The sequence below is a fragment of the Xyrauchen texanus genome, chromosome 3, assembly GCF_025860055.1.
Source record: "Xyrauchen texanus isolate HMW12.3.18 chromosome 3, RBS_HiC_50CHRs, whole genome shotgun sequence".
Lineage (NCBI taxonomy): Eukaryota > Metazoa > Chordata > Actinopteri > Cypriniformes > Catostomidae > Xyrauchen > Xyrauchen texanus.
This window is the reverse complement of record NC_068278.1, coordinates 26,329,224-26,342,440: the sequence shown is the minus strand read 5'-3', so window position 1 is coordinate 26,342,440 and position 13,217 is coordinate 26,329,224. Positions and strand designations below refer to the sequence as shown.

The 13,217-nt window shown below is 37.9% G+C and overlaps 1 protein-coding gene and 1 pseudogene across 1 annotated transcript in view; both read left to right on the top strand.

Annotated features, from left to right (window-relative positions):
• Positions 1-13,217, top strand: part of LOC127633288 (zinc finger protein 99-like) — a 301,889-nt gene that overhangs the window by 80,594 nt on the left and 208,078 nt on the right. The gene's annotated exons all lie outside the window — the stretch shown is intronic.
• LOC127633261 (rho-related BTB domain-containing protein 1-like) overlaps positions 1-13,217 on the top strand; it is a 48,822-nt pseudogene that overhangs the window by 19,497 nt on the left and 16,108 nt on the right.

Sequence of the window (13,217 nt, the reverse complement as noted above, 5' to 3'; positions counted from 1 at the left end):
TGCCCTCTGGCCGGCACTAAAGAACACTCAATGCCAGGACAACCAGGCACAAGAACAGTTTTTACCCTCAAGCCGTTTGACACGTGAACAATTAAACTGCCTTCAGGACTCCCATAGTGCAATAATGTATAAACATGTCATGTAGATATATGTAAATTCACTCATATTTTATTAATTAACTGTACATAGCCCTACCTTGCACCTATATTACCACTTGTGTACATGTATATGTGCCATTCTATGTTATATGTTCTATTTTTGTTGTATGTCTATTTATATTCTTACTTTGTTTGATATTCTGTGTCTCACTGTAATTTTCTGTGTGCACTTGTTTGTTTCCCCTATCACCAAAAAAAAATGTGTGTACATGAACACACTTGGCAATACATAAAGCTCATTCAGATTCTGATTCTTTCAATAGGCAAGAACTTGGTCATTTTATATACAGTATGTAAACATGCATGCGAGTACTGTACTTTCCAGTGTTAATGCATAACTAATGTGATGTTAGTGTGTTTATGTTACAACAACAATGCAGTATTCCATTAGTCATTCCTGTGTATGCTGGTCTCACATGATAAGCTTCTGAGTGCAGTTGTGAAATATAACTGGATTTGACAACTCGCTATCATTAGACCAATTCTGTTTTCTTAGTCAGGCAAGATGCTTTAAAGACTTGTGCGACATAGAGGTTTCACAGCATGCTTTTATACTATATCCTAGTGCATGCTTTCTTTGGAAGTATTCATTCATTGGAAAAGCACACACAAAACCATTACTCTGTGTGGCAGCTTGCTCATTGTTTCCTTATGAATTTAGTTCATGCCTCTGGGAAAAAAGTCATACCACAAATTTCATTTTAGGTGAACTAGTGGACTTTGGATCCTGCATTCATTCAAAAATCCCATTATTACTGATCATTAAAGCCATATCAAGAATAATGGTTTATAACTATCACTTTGGTATATAATAGTGCCATAACTAACACTTGTCAAATTGTTTTATGTGGAAAAGCATAAGTCTTAAACTGGGTTTAAGCTTTTTTCATTCATTGCTTTTCACAGATTGTATTCCAGGAGTAGTTATATATTTTAAGCCTTCAGGGGTTACCAATTTCATGCATGTATCCATATATTTAGACAATATATCCAGGTTTCTTTTTCTGTGTGTTTAGATCAGATGTGGTAGTGCTGTGCTTCTCTTTGGCCAATCCCAACTCCCTGCGCCATGTTCGCACCATGTGGTTCCCTGAAATTAAGCACTTCTGCCCCCGCACACCAATCATCCTGGTGGGCTGCCAGCTGGACCTGCGCTATGCTGATCTGGATGCTGTAAACAGGGCTCGCCGTCCCCTGGCCAAGTACGGACCACATACAACACCCACTCGTAGCACATATTCCATTGCTTAAACTTTAGCATGAAATGTTTTCAAGATGTTCAGTCTTGAGACAAAGATGCTTGCACGACTACAAATTACATCATTACAAGACTTAGAACAAAAGGTGCTTTTCCATCATTGGGCCGAACAGATTCCATTGTTGAATTGTGCAGTTCTGAACCTATCCGTACCTGTTGGCATGGTTACGGTTTCTTTTTCCATTGTGGTGCTGCGAAATCAAGATTAGATTGGACTAACTGGGCAAGTGACCAATTGTGAGTCACTAGCACTGTTCTCTATCCTGAGTATGGATAGCCAACCCTGCTGAGAAATCCGGGGCTGGGAACGGTTTGTAATTAAACCTTACCAAACCAATTTCAAATGGAAATGGTACTAGAACCATCATTAACTCTGTTTAGAACTGTTTGACCCGATGGTGGAAAAGTGGCTAAAAAGATTCTGCCTTTGATAGCTCATATACATTCTCAAATCTGACACTGTAATGTGTCTTATTTCCCGAGTTTGGCTTTAAACATTCTTCTATATTCTCTCCTTACAGACCCATCAAACCCACAGATATTCTGCCCCCAGAGCGAGGCCACGAGGTTGCTAAAGAACTTGGCATTCCATACTACGAAACAAGCATTGTTGCTCAATTTGGTGTCAAGGATGTGTTTGACAATGCTATCCGAGCTGCACTCATCTCTCGACGCCACCTTCAGTTCTGGAAGTCGCATCTAAAGAAGGTCCAGCGTCCCCTCCTTCAGGCCCCCTTCCTACCCCCCAGACCACCTCGACCTGTAGTGGGCATCCCTGATCCACCCCCCATGGATGGAGAAGGTCCAGACTCTCTCTTCTGCCAGCCCTTGTGTGCAGACGTCCTGTTTCTTCTCCAGGGCGGGGCTATTCGTGTCTTTGCCCACAAAGTCTACCTGGCCACCTCTTGCTCAAAGTTCTATGACCTTTTTATGATGGATCTTGGGGCAGCTGGGGAGGAGAAAGAGGGTGAAGAGGGCATGGAGGGGAATGTGGAAGAGGAGCAAAGCCGCAGGGGAGCCAAAGAACAGGCTGGGCGTACCAAGAGCCTGGACATTGATAAGGAAGGTGAAGGGGGTGCCAGGAGTTCGAACAAGCTGCTCATGTTGCAGCAAGGCTCTCTGAGGACATCACAGAGCGATAATGCTCTGCCTGCCAGGAGCCAATGCTGTATGGGACCTCACAGAGCAGGACGTACTCTTTTGGGATGGGGACGGGGTTTCTTAGGGGTATACTTGGAGATAGTGGAAGACCCTGTGACATGTCGGCCGAGACTCATGACTGTGGTGTCCATGGATGATCTCATTCAGAAAGGCCCTTTCCAGGTAAGAACAAACTTAGATGGTGATGCAACCTATAACAGTGGTTCATGAAAGAAGACCACATGTGAAAGCAACCACTGCGCTTATGCAAGTCAAGTTTTAGGTAGTGCTCATTCTACTGTACATAAACATAGCTAAAAAAAAAATGTCCTTTCACTTTCAACTGCTTTTTATTTTTAGCAAACTTAACGTGTGTAAATATTTGTATAAACATTAAAAGATTCAACAAATAAGACATAAACTGAAAAAAGTGTGACTAATAGAAATGGAATAAAGTGTCCCTGAACAAGGGGGGTGGGGGGGGGCTGTGAGATGTTACCCCACTCTTCCACCAAGGCACTTGCTGGTTCCTGAACATTTCTGGATGGAATGGCCCTAGCCCTTACCCTCCGATCCAACAGGTCCCAGACGTGCTCAATGGGATTGATATTCGGGCTCTTAGCTGGCCATGGCAGAACACTGACATTACTGTCTTGCAGGAACTCATGCACAGAACGAGCAGTATGGTTGGTGGCATTATCATAATGGAGGGTTATTTCAGGATGAGCCTGCAGGAAGGGTACCACATGAGGGAGAAGTATGTCTTCCCTGTAACGCACAGCAGTGAGTTTGCCTGCAGTGACAACAACCTCATGATGCTGTGACACACTGCTCCAGACTATGACAAACCCTCCAAATCGATCATGCTCCAGAGTCCAGACCTCGGTGTAATGCTCATACTTCAACGATAAATGCGAGTCCGACCATTACCCCTGGTGAGACAAAACCACGACTTGTAAGTGAAGAGCACTTTTTGCCAGTCCTGTCTGGCCCAGCGAAGGTGGGTTTGGGCCCATAGGCAATGTTGTTGCCGGTGATGTCTGGTAAGGACCTGCCTTATAACGGGCCTACAAGCCCTCAGTCCAGCCTCTCTCAGCCTTTTGCGGACAGTTTGAGCACTGATGGAGGTATTATGCGTTCCTGGTGTAACTCGGGCAGTTGTTAATGCCATCCTGTACCTGTCCCGCAGGTGTGATATTCGGATGTACCGATCATGCGCAGGTGTTGTTACACTTGGTTCACCACTGCGAGGATGATCAGCTGTCCTTCCTGTCTCCCTGTAGCGCTGTCTTAGGCGTCTCACAGTACGGATATTGCAATTAATTGCCCTGGCCACATCTGCAGTCCTCATGCCTCCATGAAGAATGCCTAAGGCACGTTCACGCAGATGAGCTTTCTTTTGGTTTTGTCAGAGTCAGTAGAAAGTTCTCTTTAGTGTCCTAAGTTTTTATACTATCTGTAAGCTGTTAGTGTCTTAACGACCGTTCCACAGGTGCATGTTCATCAAGTGTTTATGGTTCATTGAACAAGCATGGAAACCATTGTTTGAACCCTTTACAATAAAGATCTTTAAAGCTCTTTGGATTTTTACAAAATTATCTTTAAAATACAGTGTCCTGAAAAAGGGACGTTTCTTTTTGCTAAGTTTATATCAGTCATTGTGACACTAAAGCCGAAAGGCTTGGTTCCATTTACCTAATTCCCGGGGCGAAATACAGCCGTCTCAATAGGAATTCGCACAATCTGGAAATTTGCCTGATGGACTTCCAATGGCGAAGAAATTTCGAGTGGGGTTCAATTTGGGGAACTTTAACATGCACATTCACAGCATTGATTAGAATTAAATATTTTAGGCAGTTACAGTACCTTTTGTGGCTAGTGCTTCATATATAGCTAGCCTCATTACATATTCACAATGGATGAGACAATCTTTGCAGCACTGAGTTTCATTACAAAACATTAGTGCATTTCTTTATAAATTTTAGATGGACAAAAGAAAGCCTTTTTGCCCAGTTAGTATAAATTATCCCTTAACTGTTTCCCTTTTCTCGGTTCCTTCAGGCAGTACTGCAGTACCTTTACACAGGTCACCTGGATGAGAGACGTGGGGACCTGATGCAGGTGGCCACAATCGCTGAGCTTCTAGAGGTTTTCGACCTGCGGATGATGGTAGCCAATGTGCTGAATCGTGAGAGCTTTATGAACCAGGAGATCACAAAAGCCTTCCATGTGCGTCGTGCCAACCGCATCAAAGAGTGTCTGAGCAAGGGCACATTTTCTGGTAGGCAATCTGAATTCAGGGTCAAGCATGCATGTGAAAACATTAATATTGCATCAGACCTGTTCTTCTATCTGTCTATCTATCTTTCTATCTCTATATCAAGTATCATTCTGATATTAAAATAGTCAATTTAATTGACATGAATGTCATACTTAATAGGGTCAAAGAAAAACAGGTGATCATCCGCAGTCTATTACAATATTGCAACACGTACAGTATAAGTAATCTCAGCACATATTTTATCGTGACACAAATGTCATGGCGATCCTACCTATCATATTGTGTGATCCAAGATGATTCATAAGCCTGCTGTCTATCCATTTATTTGATACTTTTACACTGAGAAATTGTCTTCTCTCCAGTTGTCGACCTCCAACTATATTGATTTATAACAAGCAGCTTAAAGCTGCTGTTGCTGAGGGAATGAGTCAAAAGAATGAGCAGTTCTCACAGATTATTATTTTCTTTTCTTTTTGGTTATTACTTGTACTAGTAATAACTTTTGTGTAGTGCAGATTCTTAAGGATGTCCTGATGTTATTGGCTAGCTAATTTCCATTTCTTGTCAGCATGTCACATATAAAAAAAAAATAAAAAAAATCTGTATTAACATCTTTGACTTGAGTCTTATGCGTTCTATTTTCAATTCCAAAACTCTGTGGAATTGGAATAGAATAGTTCATACTCTAGAAAAGTCAATTTGCACAGTTTGTCTTTTCCTTCATTCCGTCTCTGTGTTTTTGAAGAAATATCCAGTGGAGTTCTATAAAATATTCCTTCATTACTGTCAATGAATATTTGCATTTTGTGAACGTGCTGCTCTGTGTTGCTTACCTTTACCCTTTGTTGTTGTCACCTCTTGTGTTTTTTTCTGCATGTTTGTGGTAAATAACCTGTACCAATTCTCATGTATACTTTTTTCACATCCTCATAACCCATCCATGAAGGTGCTTCTCTCATTTTTGAAAACCAAAACATTTTTCAACTCCATTGTGGCCTGAAGACTCCTTATACATTCCCTATGTGTACGCGGAAGTATTAGAAATGTATTTGTTTTCTAAACCGACTATTGTTCTAAATGCTTGATGCAACAGACAAAGATGTCCATCTGAATGGCTGTAATGGCAGTACCTCAAAGGAACCGTTCACCAAAAATGAAATTTTCTCTCCTTCTTGTCATTCCAAATCTGTATGACTTTTTCTTCTTTGGAACATGAGCAGAAATTTTGAAGAATGTTAATGCTACTTTTTTTTTTTTTTTTATGACATTGAATGGTTACAGGTTGTCAGTCCCTAAAATCCTGCCTAAAATCTCCTTTTGTGTTCCATGGAAGAAAAAGTAATACGGGTTTAGAACAACATTAATTTTAATTTTTGGGTGAACCTATCCCTTTATATGGGATAAATTCAAAGACGCAACATTTCTGAGAGGGTTTTACTTTGCAAACTGACACCTAAAGCCTAACAACGCAAACTCAGCATGCTAATTAAAGCACTGCCGCTAAAAAAATCGAATAAAAATAATTAAAAAAATCAAGAAATGTAAGAAAAAATCTAGTTAATTTAGTCAACCTCTCTGATCGACTACTTGGTTGTTGGATGGCTAGTGGACTAGATGAGCATTGCAATCCATCCCTACTTGATGCTCAACATATTTATAACAACCTGCCCAACTGCATCCAGTGTTCCCCAGCAGACATTAAGAACAATACTGAACTGCTGAACAGAATTAGTGAGACACAATGAATATGTGTCATCATTCACATCAGTCTCTTAAGGATTCAGTACTAAATATGGTCACAGTCTACCTGGCCCTCCCTTCACTTTTTCTGTCTTCTTATTCTTAGCCTTGTCTATCTGTCTATTTATTCTTGGTCTGTGTGTCTATCTGTCTCTTCGTCTGTCTCTTTGTGTTCGTCCGTCCACCTGTCTCCTCCTCTGTAGCCCCGACTCTGTGACACACGCCGAGATGTGTGCTCTTTTCCTCCCGGTTTTAGATGTGGTGTTTCAATTGGACGACGGATATCTGCCAGCCCACAAGCCACTGCTCATCTCAAGCTGTGATTGGATGGCAGCCATGTTTAGAGGATCCTTCATGGAGAGCTACATTGAGGAGGTGAGCAGAGCATCAAATAATACATAATTAATTAGAACAGGAGCTATAGGTAATGAACGATAAAGAGAGATTGAAAAAGATGATAAAATAGACTAAACTCCCACACAATCCCTGAACAAATGGGTAGTTCACCTAAAAATTGCAATTCTGTCATCTTTTACTCACCATCATGTTGTTCCATTACGTAAGACTTTATTTCTTCGTTGGAACACAAAAGGTGTCAGGCAGAAAGTTAGCTTCAGTCACCATTTACTGATAACAATCCTATCGGAAAATTTAAAAAAGTGGATACATACAAAATAACGAGAGCTTCACGGATCTTCTTTATTGTGTCTGATATCAATACAGATGACAAACATAAATACCTGAAGCTTGTTTAATACAGGTAATCCACTAAAATAAAGAATAATTCTGCTTTATTCGTGTTGCGTTTGTGCTTGGAATAAATATCAACCGCATCTGGGAGAAACAGCACAGAATATTATAATTTATTTATTTTTTTGCACTTTCTTTGTCTATTCTGAATTTGTTGCACTTTATTGTCACGCAATAACACTGACATAGTGATTGATGTATGTCATCATGAAACGGAGACTCTCCCCTCCAAATCCAAACACAAGTGGTCACAGGAGATGCATTTAAGTGACCAGTTGTAAACAGCAATGTGTCTCACCCGAGTCACATTGTTATACCAGGTGGAAATGGGGTCATGAAGGGACAGCCTAAATAGAGAGAAGAACAGTGCCAGAAAAGCTTGGAACATCCTATCTGCCAACAACCAGGTGTAAGTAGGAGAATTGGTGCTGTTTTGTAGACAAAAGTGGTCACACTGAATATTGATTTAGTTTATTTTTTATGTTTACTGGACTTTGTATGACATTAATTGATAAATGAAAACTATTTATGCCATTATTTTTAAGAAATCCTCACTATGCAACATTTTTCGGAAGTGCTTTAAATTTTCGTATATGTTGGCACATTTTAATGCATCACAAGCTGTTTTATAATAGATGTACATTTAATAATTTTTTGGAGAAACATATAGTATGGAGAATCACAGTATATTCTATATATATATATTCTATATTTGCTATATGGCCTTAAATCAGCACTGCTGTGATTACCTACGGCACTCGGCCTGAATCACAGTACATGTAGGGCCATATCGCACTCTAGCTTGTGTGTTTTTGCTTATATATATATACACACACACACACACACACACACAGTATATATAATATATAAATATATACTTCGGCCCCCAAGCAATTTCGTTAATTCCATTTTTTTAAAGAATGACATCATGACACACATAATTTTATCGGTAGAAGACCATTTGAATGGAAATTATCAGGAGACGGCAATTTTCACAAAGCTTTTTTTTCCCCTGCATTTTCACTTTGTTGATAATAGAACAGTGCAAAAAGTGGATGGAAACTTGTTTAATAAAACATCTAAACACAGACTTAAAATTCCTTTACACACTGTCTATTATCATGCTTAGGAAGTGACTCTGCCTGCAGTTTAGGAAGTGCCCCATTTAACAGGCTTCCTGACACTGCAAACTAAGCAACTCTTCAAACACAAACACACACAAGTAGGTTTTCTATAATGGTGGGGACATTCCATTGACTTGTATTATTTTTATACTAATGTAATAATATTTTCTATCCCCTAACCCTACCCCTAAACCTCACACAAGGCCTTTTTGCATCTTTAAATTTTAAATACAACATAATTTAATATTAAGCTATTTTAAGACATGGTCCCCACAATGTAGGTGATTTCAGGTTTTACTCTCCTTGTGGGGACATTTGGTTCCCGAAAAGTAGGCAAACCTAACACCCACACAAAACACAAGCACGGTTCCTGTTTAGTCTGTTTTGGCAGGAGTGTGTGAACATTTTAAACACACAGTAGCTGATGGCTCATATATCAACTGCTCATATCACGTGCCACTGAAATGAGCAATATGCTGACCGAAAAATTTTATAAAACTACCTGATATACCTTGTCCTGGAAAGTGTGTCTAAAATATGGCTCTCTAGGTCTTTTGTTTTGGAAATACATAGAATCTATAAAAATATAGAATATGTTGTGATTCCCCATAATATGTTACCGGGCATTTTGGAAAAACTTCCATCAAGAATAAAGGTTGTTGTCTTTAATGAAATTGAGGAAAACTCGAGTCTCCTCATTAGTCCAAGTGTACTTCTCCACTGTTTGTTGTGAGAACAGTTGTGATGTAAATTCAGTTTTTTGTGTTAGTGCCATTTTTCCAAACTATTTTTTCTTGACATTTGATGCATCGACAAAGGATTTATGTGCTCAAGTTAAACTAAAATATATTATGTTGTGGTTAACATTTTGATGTGCTAAACCTTTGTTCACAAAAGAATCCTTGGATATAAACATAGTTATATATATTTGGGAGCTAGTTACTTTATTCAGTCAAAAGTACTACTTTACCAAATGATAGTGTTGAGTAGATTACGTCTGAAATTTAGTATTTTACTGATTAAAAATTAAACTATTATTATAATCAGTAATGTTATCTTTTCAATTGCTACAATCTGATTAATTTTTCATAAATACTGCATGATTTGATGAAAATCAAATTTAAAGTGTATTAAGTACCTGTTTACATTAATTTAATTTAACGTTAGTTAACATGAAATAAAAAAATAAATGACATACATTTTTTTTATTGAATTACAAGTACTTGATTTTTGTAATCTGATTATGTAATACAGATTACATGTAATCTGTTACTATCCAACACTGCTAAACGATCAACATTCCACAATATATTTGATTAAATGACTTATTGCTAATATTCTTTGCAATAATTCTTGCATATCACACTTCCAACTTGGGATAAATTTAGCACTTTTTATTCAAAACTATTAAATCAGGTGATAAATGTAAGGTTTCACTGCATTCCTTTCGGAACCATCTCTGCCGTGCATATCTCTATCCAGGTCAATCCCATGTATGCTCTCTGATTTCCTTAGGCTACCGGCTGTCAGCTCAAGTTCTATATAGACAAACTCCCTGAGGGCAGGGACTCAGGACCAAGATGATCAACATGAGAGCTAGCGAGACAACCACCTGGGTTATAGGTGCCCAGGCCTGGTGATGAAAAGGATCACCCTGTATAACATTACATGCATTAAAGGGATCTAGATTTACAGCACAAGCACAAATGGGTTCAGGAAACAGGATGCTGTCTGCTTTTCTATTCTGACAGCATTATTCTGACAGACTTGGTGTGTGTCACATAGAGAGCAAAACAAGGTGGCCATAGACAGGTAAACTTGGTGCTGGCTTGACATGCTCTTTTGTCAAGCGTTATAGAGTACAATGGAATTTGATTTTCACCTCTATTTTATTTGAAACAGAATTGGTTTTCCATAACTTATATATATATATATATATATATATACATACACCCTGAGTTACTTGTTGTTAGGTTTATAGGTTACACAGTTACTTGTCATTAGGTTAATAAGCTTACATTAGGTTAATAAACAAATGTTAATACACTGAACAATTGGACTTTGAATATTTCATATCATGATGATGTGAGGCAAGGAGCAATCAAGCGACTCTGTTGGACTAGCACATTAGTGCAACAGATAGCTGTGGTGAACAAAGAACTATTTTTAAAATGATGTGTTGAATAGAGCAAGGCATTGTCCTTGTCTTTGTGGCAGCTGGCACAGAAGGTGTTGTAGAACCAGATATAAAGCCCTTGCAAGACCTTAAATATTTAGAAAGTGTCATTCAGTTCAGTAAAGCTGTTCATCTTTATAAATGGATTTTTCAGTGTCTGTATGAATGTTTCACGTCTAAACTGCACGTTATTTTTTCACATCAGTCCATGACACAAGTCAAGAGTTGTCCTTGATTGAGCTACCACGTGCATTCTACTATTCTAGTCCTGTGCAGAAATATCTCTCAAGGTTTTCGAGGTTATGCAGCACATACAGTACTTATTACTGAAGACTGTCTTCTTTAAAATTTGCACACTGCAATGTCTGCATGTGCTACTTCCACATCTGAATGTTATTTATAGATACATTACATGAAACTCTATTTGAGTCTCAGGAACTGAGAAGTCAGGAACCATCTGCTTGAGACTGGTATTTCTCTGCTTTTGTGCAAGGCAGGCAAAGTTTGAACATTTGGCAGATCCTCAGGTGTCAGAATTCCTGTCATTAGCATCATACTTTTGAGTGTAATTAGCACAAGACCGAACAGAAGCTCATATGTGAGAACCTGTCACATTTCTCCTGTGAGAGAAAGATTATGTGAAAACAGAAATGAAGGTGGAGAATGTGTGGTTTCGTGTGCACTGCAATTGTTAGTTGATGAGGAATCTGGTTGCTTTATATAGGTGACCACATAGCCTCAGATCTTGACCTCTTATCTTCACTGCATAGTTTCTGTGTAGTTTTTCTTTCATTCTCTTGTGCATGTCAGGGTTGAGATGTCAAAAGTACCAGTATTTTAGTATCAATAAATAATAATACATTTTTCTTTCTACAGTAGCATTGTATCTGTTCAATGTGTATCTGTTTTTTGTTGACTTTGTGATAGGGCCTTGGCCCACTTTTCATCATAATTTTTGGGAATCCAAAATAAATTATTATAGAAATATATTTTTGTTTAATATTAACAACATCATCAACAACAACTATTATTATGATGATGTTGATGATAATTATTATTACCATATGTTTTTTATTTTTCTTAAGCAGCGGCATAGCTCTGTGGGCCTTTATTTTCGCAGAAGCTTTTATTTTGTTGGTACACTGAAGGAAATATTAGAGTTAACAATGGCCTTGTAATTCAAAGAAATGCTCTCATCAACTTTTGAGTTATGAGGTTACTTTAGATTTGAATAGTAAACGTTATCAGCCAAGAATATTTGGAATTACACAAATGTGCAATTAATTAATCTAGAGCACTATAAATGTAACACATTTTCTTTAATATGCTTCGAGTATGTGTAGTAAAGTACAGAGAACAGAGCTGCGCACATACAGTAAGTGCAGGGAGCAGCGCATGCAGATTTATTTATTTGAATGAAATCGCTGTCTTTGCAGTTTCATAACCACACTACATCATATCACGATTTCGATTTTATTTTGATTAATCGTTCAGCCCTGATGCATACTGCGCACAAGACATAGCATACTTTGGCTTTTACTGAAATGAGCAATACTTGAAGGCTACCTGAAATTGTTTTATATGTCCTATTGTCTTAAGAAACTGCACAGTCCTTTTGTCTTTCTGGTCTTTTTTAAACCACATTAATACTTGATTATTGTTTTAATGCTGTCTCAAAGAGATTAATAATAGAGGGGAAACATATTTTTTTTTTTTAAAAATTTTGTTAATTTGTATAAGGAACTTTGAAACAAAAGATGTCTCGTGTTTATTTCAATCACTTTTGGCACTTTATAATATCTCAACTATATTATAACAACTTCTGATTTATGCTACCTTTAGAAAAGGAATTGTGTAAATTTATAGTTACAATTTTAATACATGCCTGTTTGACAATTTAATCTCCATTGAATCCTCAGCAGTCAAAATTGGCCCACTTTGCATGCACATTTCAGCAAATCCATTCGTACTAACTTATGTCAAACAGTTTGTTTTAGTGTTACAGGGGTTTAGGAAGGTGCTGTAGGGTGTTTTCTGCCATCTAGTGTTTAAGGAGAAAACAACATCTGATGGATCATCTATGTACCCGATCATCTATGTAACCTATCATGTTAGCAAACTTATTTACTAACTTAAGAGTATTCCATGTTTAAATCTGTAAAAATGTCTCAAACCTTGTTTGAGAGTAATGTCTGCAATTTGTTGGAAAGGTGCAGTACTCCGTACTGTATATTCAGTTCAAATTTAATTTAAAGTGCAATAACATCCAGAAGTCAGAAGGTGAAATAAAATGTTTCTTTCTTTCTTGTTGGTCTTGTCAGTCACAATGTTAGGTTCCAGTACCAAAAACTGTATTTATAAAATATTATTTAGCTGTGTAGAAAATGTCCCTTGGACAATAGGAGGGTTAATATAATTTGGTAATATTTAATGTTTAACTTTTTAAATAAAGTAGTTTGTATTTGCTGTGGAAATTAGTGGAGGGAATTTTGAAATTATCTGGAATTGTGCTTTCTTGACAACCCTATTCCAGAGTCATTGTCCTTATATGCTAATTCTTGAGTTTGATGTATTTGAATTTCCAATCATT